General features: G+C 42.9%; 1 protein-coding gene across 2 annotated transcripts in view; it reads left to right on the top strand.

Moving 5' to 3' along the window:
* The first annotated feature begins 263 nt into the window (after nucleotides 1-263).
* Nucleotides 264-16,190, top strand: part of dcn (decorin) — a 65,759-nt gene continuing 49,832 nt past the window's right edge. The window contains exon 1 of one of the 2 annotated variants that reach the window (XM_048607630.1): nucleotides 264-502. The gene's annotated coding sequence lies outside the window, so the exon portion shown is untranslated. Of the gene's footprint in view, nucleotides 503-610; nucleotides 678-16,190 lie in introns of those variants that run through there. The other variant, XM_048607631.1, reaches the window with a different exon arrangement.

Consider the following 16,190-nt stretch of genomic DNA (forward strand, 5'->3'; position numbering starts at 1 on the left):
GCAAAGCATCCTCTGTCGTGCAGTTTATTTTCACAAACCCCCAGCGGTGACACGTTTGATAAAATGACACGTTCGGTTGCACTGGGTTTGTGACTGAACAAGCCGAGGAACGAGGGGATCACAAGCCAAAGTGGGGGGTGGGGGTTGGGGTGGGAGGTGTGGAATCCAACAAAAGGCTAATAAAGTGTTCTTGGCTCCAACACAAGGGATATATCATTACCATATGATCAGGAATTCCTGGTTATGTGTGTGTCAGTTGTAAAATTCTCTGCAGTTAATGGGACCTAGCCCACATCCCAGCTAAAGAACAGGAGCAAAGAAGTTTTTTTTTTAACCAGCTGTGTACCTCCAGCCAGCAGGCTCTCTCTCTCTCCCTCTCTCTCTCTCTGTCTGTCTCTCTCTCTCCCCCCATCGCACACCTGTACCCTTTCCCCAGGCTGCGGGATAACACCACCACAACTTCTCCGGCTCATACTGGGACGGACCTGAAGCAATAGAAAAGGTATGAGGGCTCGCGACCAGTTCTGATCAATTCAATCTTGCTGCAAATAGTCCATTTGATTGTGATCTTTAACCCCTCCCCCCAAAGAAAAAACCTTGAAAGCTTTGTGAATTTAAGTGGTTTGTTCGTATCTTTAGCTCGACAGAATCCAAAATACAAGATCATAATTGATAAGGTACGCTCCGCTGTCACACAACAGAATCTTGTTCACTGCAGCGTGGTCGATTTGTAAAGTTATTGTGTTAGATGAGTCTTTTTCTTCTCTTGTTGTTTAACTGCTGTGATGTATTGAAGTTCAGATGGAATGTTTTAGGCACTCATTAAGAGGTTCTCGGCGGGATGGGTGCCTGGTGCTGCTTGTGTATAGTTGACTTTTGACTCTTGAAGTTTAAGCACATGAAAAGATCTAAAACTCACCTTGGGAAACTCACAGCAGCACTCCGGTTTGAGAAGGGGGCTCAATGAAACTACTGAGTGAAATGATCACCTTGTGTTGAGTATTGGAAACACTTGAGCTGTTTGGTCCTTGCATTGCAATCTTTGTTCTGAAGAATATACCAGCCGTTAAGGACCTGAACTGCTCGCTTTAATAAGTATATTCTTCAAAGTATTTGTGTTCAGCGTTGTTTTGGCAGTTCCACCATCGAGATTACCCCTTACATAGGTTTAATCTTAACCGTGTATTTCTGAAAGGATTTTGTTTTATGCTGTCTTCTTAGTGTGTTGGAATTGTCATAATTTATCATTTTTTAAAAAAAGATGTAATGTAATAGGGCATGCAGTGTCTCTTGAGTCCCCACTCCCCAGTAATGTTACATTCCCACAGTGCCCTTTTGCACAATGGGAGTAATTTTTCGTGGAGGATAATTAGATAATTTTAAGACCCTTTCCTCAGATGTTTCCTCGGGGCTTAGACTTTGCAAACGATTCCTGATTTATCGTGTCACCCCATCACAATTTCAACGTCCCATCCGAGTTTTCTGTTGTTAAGAGGTGCGACGTTGTCCCTATATAAACTCATTTCAATACCCCTGGTCTAATGAGCAGTGCACTGTAATAATTAGAGTGAGAACGGTGCCTGTACAGATCAGAGCGTGATTGTGATTGGACATCTGATGGTGTAGGGGTCAGAGGAAGCAGCAATTCATCCAGCAGTAGGTGCTAACTGTGGGTCAGTGGGCAACACATTCGCCCGCTGCTCAAGCTTCACTGAAGAGAATTCAGCATGTTCCATCAGGCACCGTGCTAAGGGAGTGCTGCAGTGCCACTGTCTTCTGCAGGAGACATCGAACCAAAACTTTGCTGCTTTTTGTGGGAAGATGTTGAAGAAGAGCAACAAAGTGCTTGCTGGTGTCCTGACCAATATTGATCCCTTCCTCAAAGAATAATACAGTGTAGCAGGAAACAATCCTTACAAAAGGCCATCTAAACAGTGCCAGTCCCTTCCTCTTCCTCATAGCAGAGCAAACCTTCCCCTTTGAATCCAATGCTCTTTTGAAAGTGTCCATTGAATCTGCTTCCACCAATCTGTCACACAGTATGTGCCAAATTACACCAACATGCTGTGTAAAATCCTTCTTCCTAATGTAGCCTCCAGTTCTTTTGTCAATCCTATTAAAACCCTATGCACTGCTTTCTGCCACTGGAAACAATCTCCTCGTGCGAAAGCAAAATACTGCAGATGCTGGAAATCTGAAACAAACACAGTCTCCAAGAGAAACTCCGCAGGTCTGGCAGCGTCCGTGGAGAGAGAAAAGCAGAGTTAATTTTCAAGACTGGTATGACTCAATAGTTCAATGGAGTCCCACCAGGCCGCCACCTCACCTGCTGAACCATGCTAAACTGCGTTACTAAAACCAGCCAGTGTCACGGGGTTCAACCCATTCCTGGGATATACAAGAAATGCTTAGCAAATAGGTAACATCTTGATGGATTGACAATTATTCGTGGCTTAGGGGCCTTGATTAGCTCAGTTGGCTGGATGGCTGTTTTGCAATGTAGAGTGATGCCATAAAGCATGGGTTCAATTTTTCCACTGGCTGAAGCTACCATGGAAGTTTCTCCTTCTCAACCACTTCCCTTACCTGAAGTGGGGTGAATTTCAGGTTCAATCATCACTCTCTGAAGAGAGAGCAGCCTTATGGTCCAGTAGAACCATGGCAACTTTACCTTACTGGTGGCTGAAATTTAAGTTTTCTATATTCTGAAGGAAGATAAAATTAAATAGAATGACCTTCCTATTTCCGTTACTCTTAGGCATCATTTTTCATTTTATCCCCCGAATGGACACTGATAAGGTTCACTATTAAACATCAGACTCTTGTTTAATTCTCAGAAACTTTGCTGGCAATGTACACAAGCACTTACATACTTAATGGAGAAAAGATTGCTGCATCTTTCAGGAACAGACATGGAAATCCTACCACAGTTTCTGGCTCACTATCAATGAAAGGGGACAGAAATGCCAATTTCAGTTTTATAACAGTTCAACAGCTTGAACTGCATTTCATTATGAGCATGTTTGACCTTTCAGTTCTGGAATTGGAAACAAGGAATAAATTAGTCTCAGTTTTAAACACTTGTTGCTAAGGAAAGGTGCTCAAAGTCCCAATTGTTGTTGTTTTAAATTTGTTCTTTCTTCCTACTTTTTATAGAATTAACAGCTCAAAAACAGGCCATTCAGCCCCACTAGCCCATGCTGGTGTTTACATAATCCTCTTCTTATCCCCTGTTCATCCCAATCAATCAATATATTCTTCATTTCCTTTCTCCCTCATGTGTTTATCTTACTTGCTTATAACTGCTTTTATGGTATTCACCTCAACAGCTCCCTTGAGATAGGAAGTTTCATATTCTAACCACTGTCCAGGCAAAGACGTTACCTTCCATAGTGGATACACGGGGACAGTAGGCAGTACTTAGCACTGTCACTTCAGAGTGGTTGACCTGGGTTCAATCCAAGCCCTGGGTGACCATCTGTGTGGAGTTCCACATTCTCCCTGTGTCAGCGTGGGTTCTGTTTGATAATCTGGTTTCTGCAAAGGTGTGCAGTTTAGGTGGATTGGCCATGGTAAATGTAGAGTTATGGGGATAGGGTGGGAGGTCTGAATGGGATGCTGTTTGGAGGGTCAGTGTAGACTTGAGGGGCCAAATGGCCACTTTCAGCACTGGGGTTCTATCACTTCTACCTCCTATGTCTCCCATTATGACTTCTTAACAATATCCAAACCTTAAGGTTTTGGTTTCCTGTGCACGGGAATGAAGCAACATAAAGGGAAAATTCCCCATTTGTACTACTCGTAGATTGTTCCTGAGCACAATTCTGTCTGGCTGAATGCAGCTGACTGTTGAGAAGCCTGAAGGCTGCAAGTTGATGGATCGATGATCCCTTTGTGTCCGATTGTCAAATTTGGTTGGACATATTCTTGAGGGTATCATCACATGGCCTCCTATTCCATTGGTACCCACTATACCTATCACCATGGTGCCCTGCCTCCCCAAAGCCAATTGGAAAATGCACAGACACTTTGTTACCAACTAATTGATTCTTGACTACCAATCAAATGACAATTTTAATACCAGGTACACTAATTTTATGACTCATAATTGCAAGTCTGCAAATAACTTTTTACTTGTTCAAGGGATATGGGCACCACTGGCAAGGCCCGTACTTGTTGCCCACCTTTAATTGTCCTTGGACTGAATGGTTTGCTGGACCATTTTGGAGGGCAATTAAGAGTCAAACACATTGCTGTGGGACTGGAGTCACAGGTAACTCAGATCTGGTAAAGATGGCAGTTTCCTTCCCTAAAGGCTATTAATGACTGAGGTAAATTTTTATGACAATCAGCTGTAGTTATCGTGGTCACCACTACTGAGGCTACCTTTATATTCAAGGATTTATTCATTGAATCTACACTAGCTACCATGGTTGGATTTGAACCTGTGTCCCAAGTAGACTGATCATCTAGGCCTTCAGATTACGAGTCAAGTCACATTACTCTGACACCACTGTCTTTTCCCCGAAAATAAAATAATTACATCTTTTTAAATCTCTCTGATTAACCTTCCAGATTCCCTCATGACAGGAGCTTGAAGTGTAATTACTAGAGCGTCCTAGGCAATGTTGGAGGGTTGGAAATACCTAATTATACATGCATACTCCTCCTGCCATGGTTAGCACTAAACGTGTCAATGCAGCAATATCTGAAACAAAACTCACATTCGGATTGACACTCTGTTACAGAACAGCTCCACTGTTGAACTACATCCAGCAAAGGGCATGAGTTAATTCTGACTTGGTTGTTTTAAGTTTATCTATTTAACAATTTCTATTTTTAAAAAAAATTGACTATTTTCTGTGTTTCTGTTTTTAACATGTGGATTTTTTTTTCAAAGAGCTTTGCAAATTTTTTTTTAAAGGGATGGCAAATAACAATTTTTATCTAGATGTAGCACTGGAAACATGATTTGCTTCACTGCAATAAAACATTTTGTCTTGATTTTATGAATGAATTTAGATGGAGTTCCAACACACTTAATGGGAGGTCAGCAAAAAGATCCTTTCATAAATATATGGTCAAAAAACCCACATAAGAGAACATCTCAGTGATGCAACTGCCAAGAATAAATTTATAAAACGTTCCTTGGGTTCTTTGTGGACAGATTATCAGACAGAATTTGACAACAAATGACACAAGGAGAAATTAGGACAGCTGACCAAAAGCAATAAGTTCAAATGGGCAGCTGAAAGGTAGAGAGAGGTGAGAGAGACAAAGAGGGTTAGTGGGAGAATTCCAAAGATTATACCTTGATTGAAGGCGCGGCTGCCGACAACGGAGCGAATAAAACCAAAGATGGCCAAGAAGCGAGAACTGCAGGGATGCAAAGACCTCATAGGGTTGAAGACGGTTACAGACCTTGTGAAAGGATGCCGTCAATGGGGGTTTGTACTCAAGCAGGGTATACACGTAAGATAATCTGCTACTTTGAACAGCTCTCTCTGCTGCTGTTCATGGTATAGAACTGATAACAACGCTTGTTATTTAGTATGTTCAACAATATGGGAAATGACCCTTGCAAGCACGGAGAGGTGCTTTCACTTTAATCTGAGGCTATAGTTTTGTGGTAGAGCCAAAGCTACAACTGGAGAAGTGAGTCTTACTGCACTGCTTTTAGCAGTTAGATCACAAAACAAAGAGGAAAAGTCTTGTGTTATATCACCATTCAGGACTACCAGATATTGCAAGCACTTTGCAGCCAATGCAGCATTTTGGAAATGTAGTAGTCACTGTCTTAGTTTATGAAACACAGTAGCCGTTTGCTCACAGTGAGCTCTCACAAATGACAATATGAGCAGAAAATCTCTTTATTGTGATGTTGATTGCAGGATAGATACAAGGCCACTGAGCATACATCCCCTGCTCTTATTCAGAATAGTATCATGCCATCTTTTGCATCCACCCAAGATAAATACTGCACCTAAAAAGACTACCTCTGATAGTGTGGCACCTCCTCAGTATTGCACCAGAATGTCAACTTTAATTTTTGTGCTCAAGCTCTGGAGCAAGCTGACAGCTAATCACTAGATGGGCCCAAGACAAAGCAAAGACAAAAGATGATTGGTAGCAGCATACTATCTGAAAACCCTTACCCAGTACCCCATGCTATAAGAGGTGGCAAATGTCTTTTATGGAGCAGTGGCCAACTGGGAAAATATCACAATTGGTACAAAGCTAAAGGCACTTTGTGACGATGCTGAACTTGCGCTGTTAACACCACCCTAAGTATGTATCACCATTACCCAGAGCAATCAAAGGTGAAAAATATATCAGCATGACTTTTAAGGGAGATGGGCATCAAAAAGACTTGGGAAACAATAAAACTTGGCTCAAATTGAATAGAACAGTCAAGTTTAATGACTGGATTTGCAGCTACTTGCAGCAATGTTAGCTGGAACAATTCCATTCGTTAAGATTATCAGGAGCCAGTATGGAGGATGTGATGGTTTCAATCTGGTAATACATGGAAGATAAATGATAAGGTTGCTGAGCAGATATTTACCGGACATGCAGGGTGACTAAGGTTTGAAGCCAATGAAAACAGATTAAAGACAAATGCTAAACAATGCCACCTTCACCTCAAAGGGACTGAATCACAAAGGGATGGATATAGCACAATTGTATCATGCTCTAGTTGAAAGTAATTTAGAATATTGGATTCAACCCTGGGCATTTCACCTCAGAATGGAGAATTAGGACTAGGACAGAGTAATGTGCAGACTCACCAGAATGATACCTAGGCAAACAGGGTCAAGAAAATGAAGATATGTTAAGAAAATAGGAATAAGAGTCGGCCATTCAGCCCCTTGAGTCTGTTCTGTCATTCATTGAGATTATGGCTGAGCTATGCATAGGCTGCCATGGACATTGGAAGTTTAAGGGATGATCTGGTTATTTAAAATGATTAGACTTGTTGATGTGGTAGATAGAAGCTATTACCTCTAGTGGGGAGATCTGGAATGGGGGAACAGTGCCTTAAAATCAGAGCAAAGATATTATAGGATGATATCAGGAAATTGTTCTTAAATGACATTGAAATCTCAAACTTTCCCCCAATAAGCAATTGAAAAGTTTAAGACTTGGATAGATGAACCTTGGTTGGTCATTAAGGGTTACAAAACCAAGGCAGGTCAATGGAGACTGGCTGCAGATAGGCTATGACCTAATTGAATGGCTTCGTCCTGTTTCTACACAGGAGCCTTTCAAAGTAAATGAATCTCTAGTCCAATGCACCTTGTTTACTGTTAGATTAGAAATTCAACTAGGTCATAATTGAGATCAACTGGAGATTAGAAGTAACGTTGGATATTAAACATTTATTAATACATAGTTTATATTTTATTGTTTTCCTTGTTTGAGGAATTTAGAACATGGGCGAAGAGTCTTAGGGCAAGGCACCAAGGATTGAATCATTCAAAGAGTTGTGAATCTCTGGAATTCTCTACCCCAGAGGGTTGCCAGTGTTCCATCATTGAATATATCTGAGGCTGGGATAGACATACTTTTGGTCTCTTAGGAAATCAGGGAATGTGGGAAGTGGGTGAAAAAGTGGAGTTGAAGATTGGCCATGCTCTTGTTGAATGGTGGAGCAGTTCAGTGGGCCGAATGGCCTATTCTTGTTCCAATATTTTGCGCTCTTATCACAACTTTTACGCAGAATGACACTGGCACATCTTTAAGATTCAGCCAGGATCTCGGTTTCTAAGTCCTGAGATTCCGTTAGGATTTCTGATGATCTCCTGCCATCACTCAGGTTCTCAGTGCCACTACCATCAAGGCAGATGTAGATCTACCATCATAGTTAGACTGAGAGATTGCAGACCAACACCTCCTATGGATTTCAGTGCTCACTTCCTGCTACAGAAGCGGGGAAACAGCCAGTCAGATATTGCTGGGAAATAATGAATCACATTCTCAAGGATGACATTTTGTGCATGAGTTTGACTAATCTCAGAAATATTTCCACCACATTTGTTTGGAAAATAATTAAAGCAGACTTTCATTTTGCCACCATTTTAGCTTCATGTTGCACTTCCACATGAGCACACAAATTAGGAGCAGGAGGCCACTCGAACCGAACATAGAACATAGAATAATATCACAGAATCTCGACAGTGTGGAAGCAGGCCATTTGGCTTATTGAGTCCACATTGATCCTCCGAACAGCATCCTACCCAGACCCACCTCCCTACCCTGTCCCCAGTAACCTTGCATTTCCCATGGCCAATCCACCCAGCCTGCACATCTTTGGACTGTGGGAGGAAACCGGAGCACCCAGAGGAAACCCACGCAGACACGGGGAGAACGTGCAAACTCCGCACAGGCAGTTACCCAAGGTTGAAATCGAACCCAGGTCCCTGGCGCTGTGAGACAGCAATGACCAGTGCCACCCATTGTTATGACATTCAATAAGATTGTGACTGATCTGCTTAATTCACATACACACTGATTCCTCATCCTTCGCTCATAAATAATTGACCTATCTTTGCCTTGAAAATACTGAAAGACTTTGTTTCCATCGTCTTTAGATGTACAGAATTCCAAAGGCTTACAACCCCCTGTGAGAAAAGGAATTACCCCTTATCTCTGTTTTAAATGGGTGATTTGTTATTTTTAACCAGCAACTCCAGTTAGAGATTCTCTCACAAGAGGAAACATCCTTTCCACATTCACTAATGACAAGACCCTGTGCAGGCAAGGACAGCTGGATTTTAACCAGATGTTTGGAGCCAAGAATAAGTTGAAACAACAGCCAGGGAGTCTGGTGGAATACTAGTAAAGGAAGGATGGGGTGGAGTTCAATCACAGACTTGGCATGTTGAGATTTATGTGGATCAGGTGAGCAATTTGTTGTATCTTTAAGAATTAAGCAGAAAAACAGATCATAGAATAACATCAAATACCAGAAATTCAATATGGTGTTTTTCTTTGTGTCTGCCATCTGACTTTGCTGATGTTAGCTCACAGCTACACTTCTAACAGATTTAAGGCACCAAAATTTAATGCACAGTGTTTATAATTTAAGGTGATAGAAGGCAGCTTCCTATCTGCAGCATCCACATGACCAGCTCCAGCTGGAATTTTAATTGAGCATTGACATGTCAATATTATCCTGTCTGACAGAAAGCTAGATCAATCCGTAACTAATCTCACCATCTTCTTCTGTCTCCATGGCATCCCATTGGCCAGGTAGCAGCTAATGGTACTCTATGAACATCCACTAGCAACTGGGGTAACTCTTACCAATTATCTTACAATGTTGTGGTACACATAGATACACATATAAAGAGCAAAAGGGTAGCCAGGCAGAGGGCTGACCCACTCAAGGACAGGGAAGGGAATTTATGTGTGGAGCCAGAGCAAATGGGCAACGTATTAAATGTGTACTTTGCGTCAGTATTCACCATAGATAAGGACTTGGTGGATGATGAGTCTGGGGAAGGGTGGGTAGATAGTTTGGGTCATGTTGAGATCAAAAGGGAGGAGGTATTGGGGGTCTTGAATAACATTAAGGTGGACAAGTTCCCAGGGCCGGATGGGATGTACCCCAGAATACTGAGAGAGGCAATGGAGGGTAAGTTGCTCGGGCCTTGAGGGAAATCTTTGTATCCTCACTGGCTACAGGGGAGGTCCCAGAGAATTGGAGAATAGCCAACGTTGTTCCCTTGTTTAAGAAGGTTGGCAAGGATAATCCAGCTAATTACAGGCCGGTGAGCCTTATGTCAGTGGTAGGGAAGTTATTGGAGAGGATTCTTCGAGACAGGATTTACTCCCACTTGGAAATAACTGGGCGTATTAGTGAGAGGCAGCATAGTTTTGTGAAGGGGAGGTCGTGTCTCACTAACTTGGTTGAGTTTTTTAAGGAAGTGATGAAAATGATCGATGAGGGTAGTGCAGTGGATGTTGTCTACATGGACTTCAGTAAGGACTTTGACAAGGTCCCTCATGGCAGGCTGAAACAGAGCGTAAAGTCGCATGGGGTCAGAGGTGAGCTTGCAAGATGGAATAGAAACTGGCTTGGTCACAGAAGACAGAGGGTAGCAGTGGCAGGGTGCATTTCTGAATGCAGGGCTGTGACTTGTGGTGTTCCTCAGGGATCAGTGTTGGGACCTATTTGTAATATATATATGAATGATTTGGAGGAAAATGTAACTGGTCTGATTAGTAAGTTTGCTGATGACACAAAGGTTGGTGGGATTGTGGTTAGCGATGAGGACTGTCAAAGGATACAGCAGGATATGGATCGGTTGGTGAATTGGGCAGAGAGATGGCAGATGGAGTTTAATCTGGAAAAATGTGAGGTAATTTATTTTGGAAGGTCTAATCCAGATGGAAAATATACAGTAAATGGCAGAACCCTTAAGAGTACTGATAGGCAGAGGGATCTGGGTGAACAGGTACATAGGTCACAAAGTGGCAATGCAGGTGGAGAAGGTCATCTACAAGGTATACGGCATGCTTGTCTTCATCGGCCAGAGCATTGACATTAAAAATTGGCAGGTAATGTTGCAGCTTTATAGAACCTTAGTTAGGCGGCATTTGGAATATTGTATTCAATTCTGGTCGCCACACTACCAGAAGGATGTGGTGGCTTTGGAGAGGGTACAAACAGATTTACCAGGATGTTGCCGGGTATGGAGGGCATTAGCTATGAGGAGAGGTTGTAGAAACTTGTGTTGTTCTCACTGGAACGACGGAGGTTGAGGGGCAACCTATTCAATGTCTACAAAATTATGAAGGGTGTGGATAGAGTGGACAGTCAGAAACTTTTTCTCAGGGTGGAAGAGTCAGTTACCAGAGGCCATGGGTTTAAGATGCGAGGGGCAAGGTTTAAAGGTGATGTATGAGGCAAGTTTTTTACACAGAGGGTGGTGGGTGCCTGGAACTCGCTGCTAGGGAAGGTAGTGGAAGCTGATACTATAGTGACTTTTAAAGTACATCTTGATAAATACATGAATAAGATGGGAATAGAGGGATACGGTCCCCGGAAGGGTAGGGGGTTTTAGTTGTGACAGGCAGCATGTCGGTGCAGGCTTGGAGGACTGAAGGGCCTGTTCCTGCACTGTAATTTTCTTTGTTCTTTGTTCTTTGATGTCCTGCGAGTCAGCGCAACCAGTCATGGGAGCTTGGGTGTCTCTTTCAAGATGTCTGACGTAGCTGTTAACAACTGTCCAGTATTGTTGGGCAAAATGAATTGAGGAAAGCAAGACATTTCATTTGCCTTTCATGATCCCACAACTGCTCAAAGTGATTTTCAGCCAGTGACGTGTTTGTAAAATTCGTTTTTATTAGTTTTGTTCATGGGATGTGGGTATCATTGCTTAGGCCAAGTTTTATTGCCCACTTGTAAGTGCCCTGGCGAAGGTGTTGGTGGGTTGCCTCCTTGAAATCCATACGATGTGGAGATGCTGGTGCTGGACAATGGGGTGGACAAGGTCAGAATTCACACGACACCAGGGTATAGTCCAACTGGTTAATTTGAAATCACAAGCTTTCGCAGCCTCGCTCCTTCAACAGGTTACTTCGTCTGACAAAGCAGTAGCACTCCGAAAGCTTGTGTTTTCAAATAAACCGGTTGGACTATAACCTGGTGTTGTGTGACTTCTGAAATCCATATGGTGTAGGGATGTACACAATGCTGTTAGGGAGGGAATTCCAGGATTTTGGTCCAGCAACATTGAAAAACAGTGATATATTTCTACGTGAGGATAGTGTGTGGCTTTTGGGGGAGCTTGGTGATGGTTGTGGTCTTGTCCTTCCAGGTGGTAGTGCTCACAGGTTTAGGAGGTGTTCGCAAAGTATCTTTGAAATGTAGTCTCAGTTTACTGAACATTATCTAACCTTAACAGTGTATATTTAACTTATTATCACTGACCTTTGTGGGTTAGCCTTCTATTTAATACAGGAAATTATATAATTTTGGATATATATGTAATAAATCCACATACATTTTTATGCAGCAAGTTGTGATTGGGAATGGTGGTGACAGTACATTCGTTAGTAACTTTCAAAAACGAATTGGATAGATATTTGAAAGGAAAAGAATTATCAAGGCGCAGGAATGGGGCTAGTCAGATGGCAATGTCAAGCAATGTTGTATAAAGGTGGAATTTACTTTGTATGCATTATGATAAATACTTTATTAAAATTTATACTTGAGATACTCAGTTGGTTGGATTTGCTTCAAGGTGAGCTGTAATTCAACGCAAAGCACTTGAACTCTTATGTCAGAAGGATTTGGGCAGCACTGTGGCTCAGTGGTTAGCACTGTTGCCTCACAGCACCAGGGACACATGCTTGATTCCAGCCTCCGGTGATTGTGTGGAGTTTGCACATTCTCCCTGTTTCTGTGTGGATTTCCTCCGGGTGCTCCGGTTTCCTCCCACGGTCCAAAGGTGTGCAGGCTGGCTGGATTGGCCATGGGAAATGCAGGGTTAGAAGGATAGGGTAGAGGGAAGGGTTTGAGTGGGAAGGTCTTTGGAGCGTCGGTGTGGATCTGATGGGCTGAATGGCCTGCTTCTGTGCTGTAGGGATTCTATGGTTATCAGTTCAGAATCCATCCTGAAGATACTTGAGCTTCCATGCTTTAGGAAGAATATTAATCCATTGAAGAGAGTGCTGAATGGGTTTACAGGGATGGCACATTTCAGCTATGAGAATAGATTGGAACAACTGGGACTGTGCTCCTTGAAAAGGAGAAAGCTGAGGGAAGATTTGACAAAACAAAGAACTGAGGATGCTAGAGACCTGAAACAAAAAAGAACTTAGTGGCAAAACTCAGCAGATCTGGCAGCATCTGTGGGAAGAAAGCAGAGTTTTGAGTCCAGTAACTCTTTATTAGAACTATTAGCAACTAGGAAAAAATGGTATTTATGTTGAAGACAAAGTTGGGGGTGGGGAGGAGAGGGATGAGTGGATAGCTGAAGATGGAGCCCAGAAAGTGAGAGATATGAAGGAGTTGGTAAACAAGGAGATTATGGATAACAGGCCAGGGCAGAAGAAAAGCTGAGTAAGTGGTAACAAGAGCTAAAAGGAAGAGAGAATGGGTGAGCCGTACTGAAAGCAACCCATGTCTTAACAGGACTGGGTGTAGGATGGGTGATAAACATGGAAGGATGGAATCAGGCTCTAAAGTTATTGAACTCGATTGTTGAGCCCTAGAGACTGCAGAGTCCCTAGGTGGAAAATGAGATGTTGCTCTTTTGAGCTTGCGCTGAGGGTCGCTGGAACATTGCAGCAGGCCCGCGGCAAGAAATGATAGCCAGGGAACATGGTGAGGTGATGAGATGGCAGGCAACTTGACTTGATAAATGTTTTCAAAATCATAAGGGGTCTGGATAGAGCAGACAGGGAGAAATTGTTCCCGAGAGGATCAAGAACCAGTGGGCTCACTGTTATAAAGAAGCAAATGTGAGGTGAGAAAATACATTTTCACATAGCATCTAGTTAGGAACAAAAACAGAAGTTGCTGGAAAAGCTCAGCAGGTCTGGCAGCATCTGTGAAGAAAAAAGTCAGAGTTAACGTTTTGGGTCCGGTGACCCTTCCTGAGAACGTTACAGCATCCGCAGTTCTTTTGGTTTTTATCTAGTTAGGATGTGGAATGCCCTGCCTGGAAATGCGGGTGGAGACAGATTCAACTGAGGTGTTTTCAAGAGGGCATTAGATAACTGTTTAAATAGAAACAACTTGCAGGGTTATGGAGAAAAAGCAGAAGTTTGGCACTAGGTCAGAATACTCAGAGAACCAGTGCAGACATGATGAGCAGAAGAGCCTCCTTTTCCAACCTAACAATTCTGCGATACTGTGAACACTGTGTCATTGTGTGGTGCTGGAGGAGTGCTGCATTATCAGAGATGCTACTTCTTCGGCTTGAATGTTTAAGTAAAGCACTCTCAGTCAAGCTGTTCCTGTACAATTACAACACTAGCATCTACCTGACAATGAGGAAAATTGCGCAGGTATGCCTTATACACAAAAAGGAGGACAAATCCAACCTGGCCAATTACTCCTCTGTCAGTCTGCTCTCGGTCATTAGCAAAGTGATGGAAGGTACCATCGACAGCACTGTCAAGCAGCACATGCTCAACAATAATTTGCTCAGTGACACCCAGTTTGGATTCCACCAGGGCCAGTCACCCCCTGATGCCATTACAGTTTAGTTTAAACATGGATCAAAGAGCTGAATTCCAGGTGAGCTGAGACTCACATCAAGGCTGCAGTGTAGCAACAAGGAACCTGAGCAAAGTGTGGTCTTGGGGAATTGGGGAAACTCTCCGCTGGTTGGAGTCATACCTGGCACAAAGGTTGTGTTGTTGGAGATCAGTCATCTCAGCTCCAGAATGTCACTGCAGGAATTCCTCAGGGTTGCATCCTAAGCCCAACCATCTTCAGCTGCTTCATCAACGATCTTCCCTCCATCATAAACTCAGAAGTGAGTGAGCTTGCTGAGCATTTCAGAATATTCAGCACCATTCACAATTCCTTGAATACTGAAACAGTCCGTATTTAAATACAGCAGGACCGGGACAATATCCAGGCTTAAGCTGACAACTGGCAAGTGATATTCTCGCCACACAAATGCCGACAAGAGAGAATCTAACCATCGCCCCTTGATATTCAATGGCATTACCATCACTGAATCCCCCACTACCAACATCCTGGGGTTTACAATTGATCAGTAACTGAACTGGACTAGCCATGTAAACACTATAAAAGCAGGCGAGGAATCCTGCAGTGACTAACTCACCTCCTGATTCCCCAAAGCCTATTCACCATCTACAAGGCACAAGTCAGGAATGTGATGGAATACCTTCTACTTGCCTGGATGGGTGGAGCTCCAACAACACTTAACACTATCCAGGACAAAACAGCTCACTTGACTGGCATCGTATCCACAAACATTCATTCCCTTAACTACTGACACTTGATAGCAGTAGCGGGTATCATCTATGAGATGCACTGCAGCAATTTATCACTACCATCAGGAAGGACAAGGATAGCGGATAGAGTCATAGCATATATAGCACAGAAACAGACCCTTTGGTCCAACTTGTCTACGCTGACCAGACATCCCAATCTAACCTAGTCTCATTTCCCAGCATTTGGCCTTCTTATTCATGTACCCATCCATCACTTCCTCTGGCAGCTTGTTCCATACATGCACCACCCTCTGCGTGAAAAAGTTACCCCTCGGGTCCTTTTTAAATCTTTCCCTCTCACCTTAAGACTATGGCCTGTAGTTTTGGACTCCCCCACCTTAGGGAAAAGACCTTGACTATTCACCCTATCCATGCCCCTTATGATTTTACCAACCTCTATAAAGTTACCCCTCAGCCTCTGACGTTCCAGGGAGAAAAGCCCCAGTCTATACAGCCTCTCCCTATAAGTCAAACCCTTCAATCCCAATGGCATCCTTGTAAATCTTTTCCACACCTTCTCGATTTTAACAACATGTGAACATCTTCACCTTCAAGTTCCCTCTAAGCTACCACCATCCTGACTTGGAAATACATCGCTGTTCCTTCAGTGTTCTTGGGTTAAAATCCTGGAACACCCTCACTAACGCCGTTTTGTGTCTACCTACACTTAATAGTCTGTAGTGGAACATCTGGGGTGGGCAATAAATCTGGCACAGACAGAGATGCCCTCATCCCATGAATGAAAAACTAAAAGAGTTGGCTATAAAATATCTCATCATGCTATCAAAGGAATATTTACCCCTCAAGCTGCATGCATCTAGGCAAGTGGGGAGTATACCATCACATTCCGAAAATTATCACCACAGAATTCGCAGCCTCTGACCTACATTTTGCATCAAAATATCATGGCTGGCCTAGTTAAAATGAATTTAAATTCAGAGAGCAATGCATTGATGCCAGCAATTTAGAAGTTCCCTTTTGTATGTCATCCAATGTTTTTGAACAAATTCTTGAAGACTTTCACTCACACGCTACCACATCTCAAAATATAGCAGCAACAACTTGAGTATTTGCAATATTCTGTTAGTCTGACCTATTTGGTTCAAGAGAAATGGCCAGGATGTGGAGTGAGGCAATGTCTGAAATTCCTTCTGTTCTTAAGCAGTATTGACTGGAACATAACGGAGACTATCTGCATGTGAACTAGA

The sequence above is a fragment of the Rhincodon typus genome, chromosome 18 (assembly GCF_021869965.1).
Source record: "Rhincodon typus isolate 14 chromosome 18, sRhiTyp1.1, whole genome shotgun sequence".
Classification (NCBI taxonomy): domain Eukaryota; kingdom Metazoa; phylum Chordata; class Chondrichthyes; order Orectolobiformes; family Rhincodontidae; genus Rhincodon; species Rhincodon typus.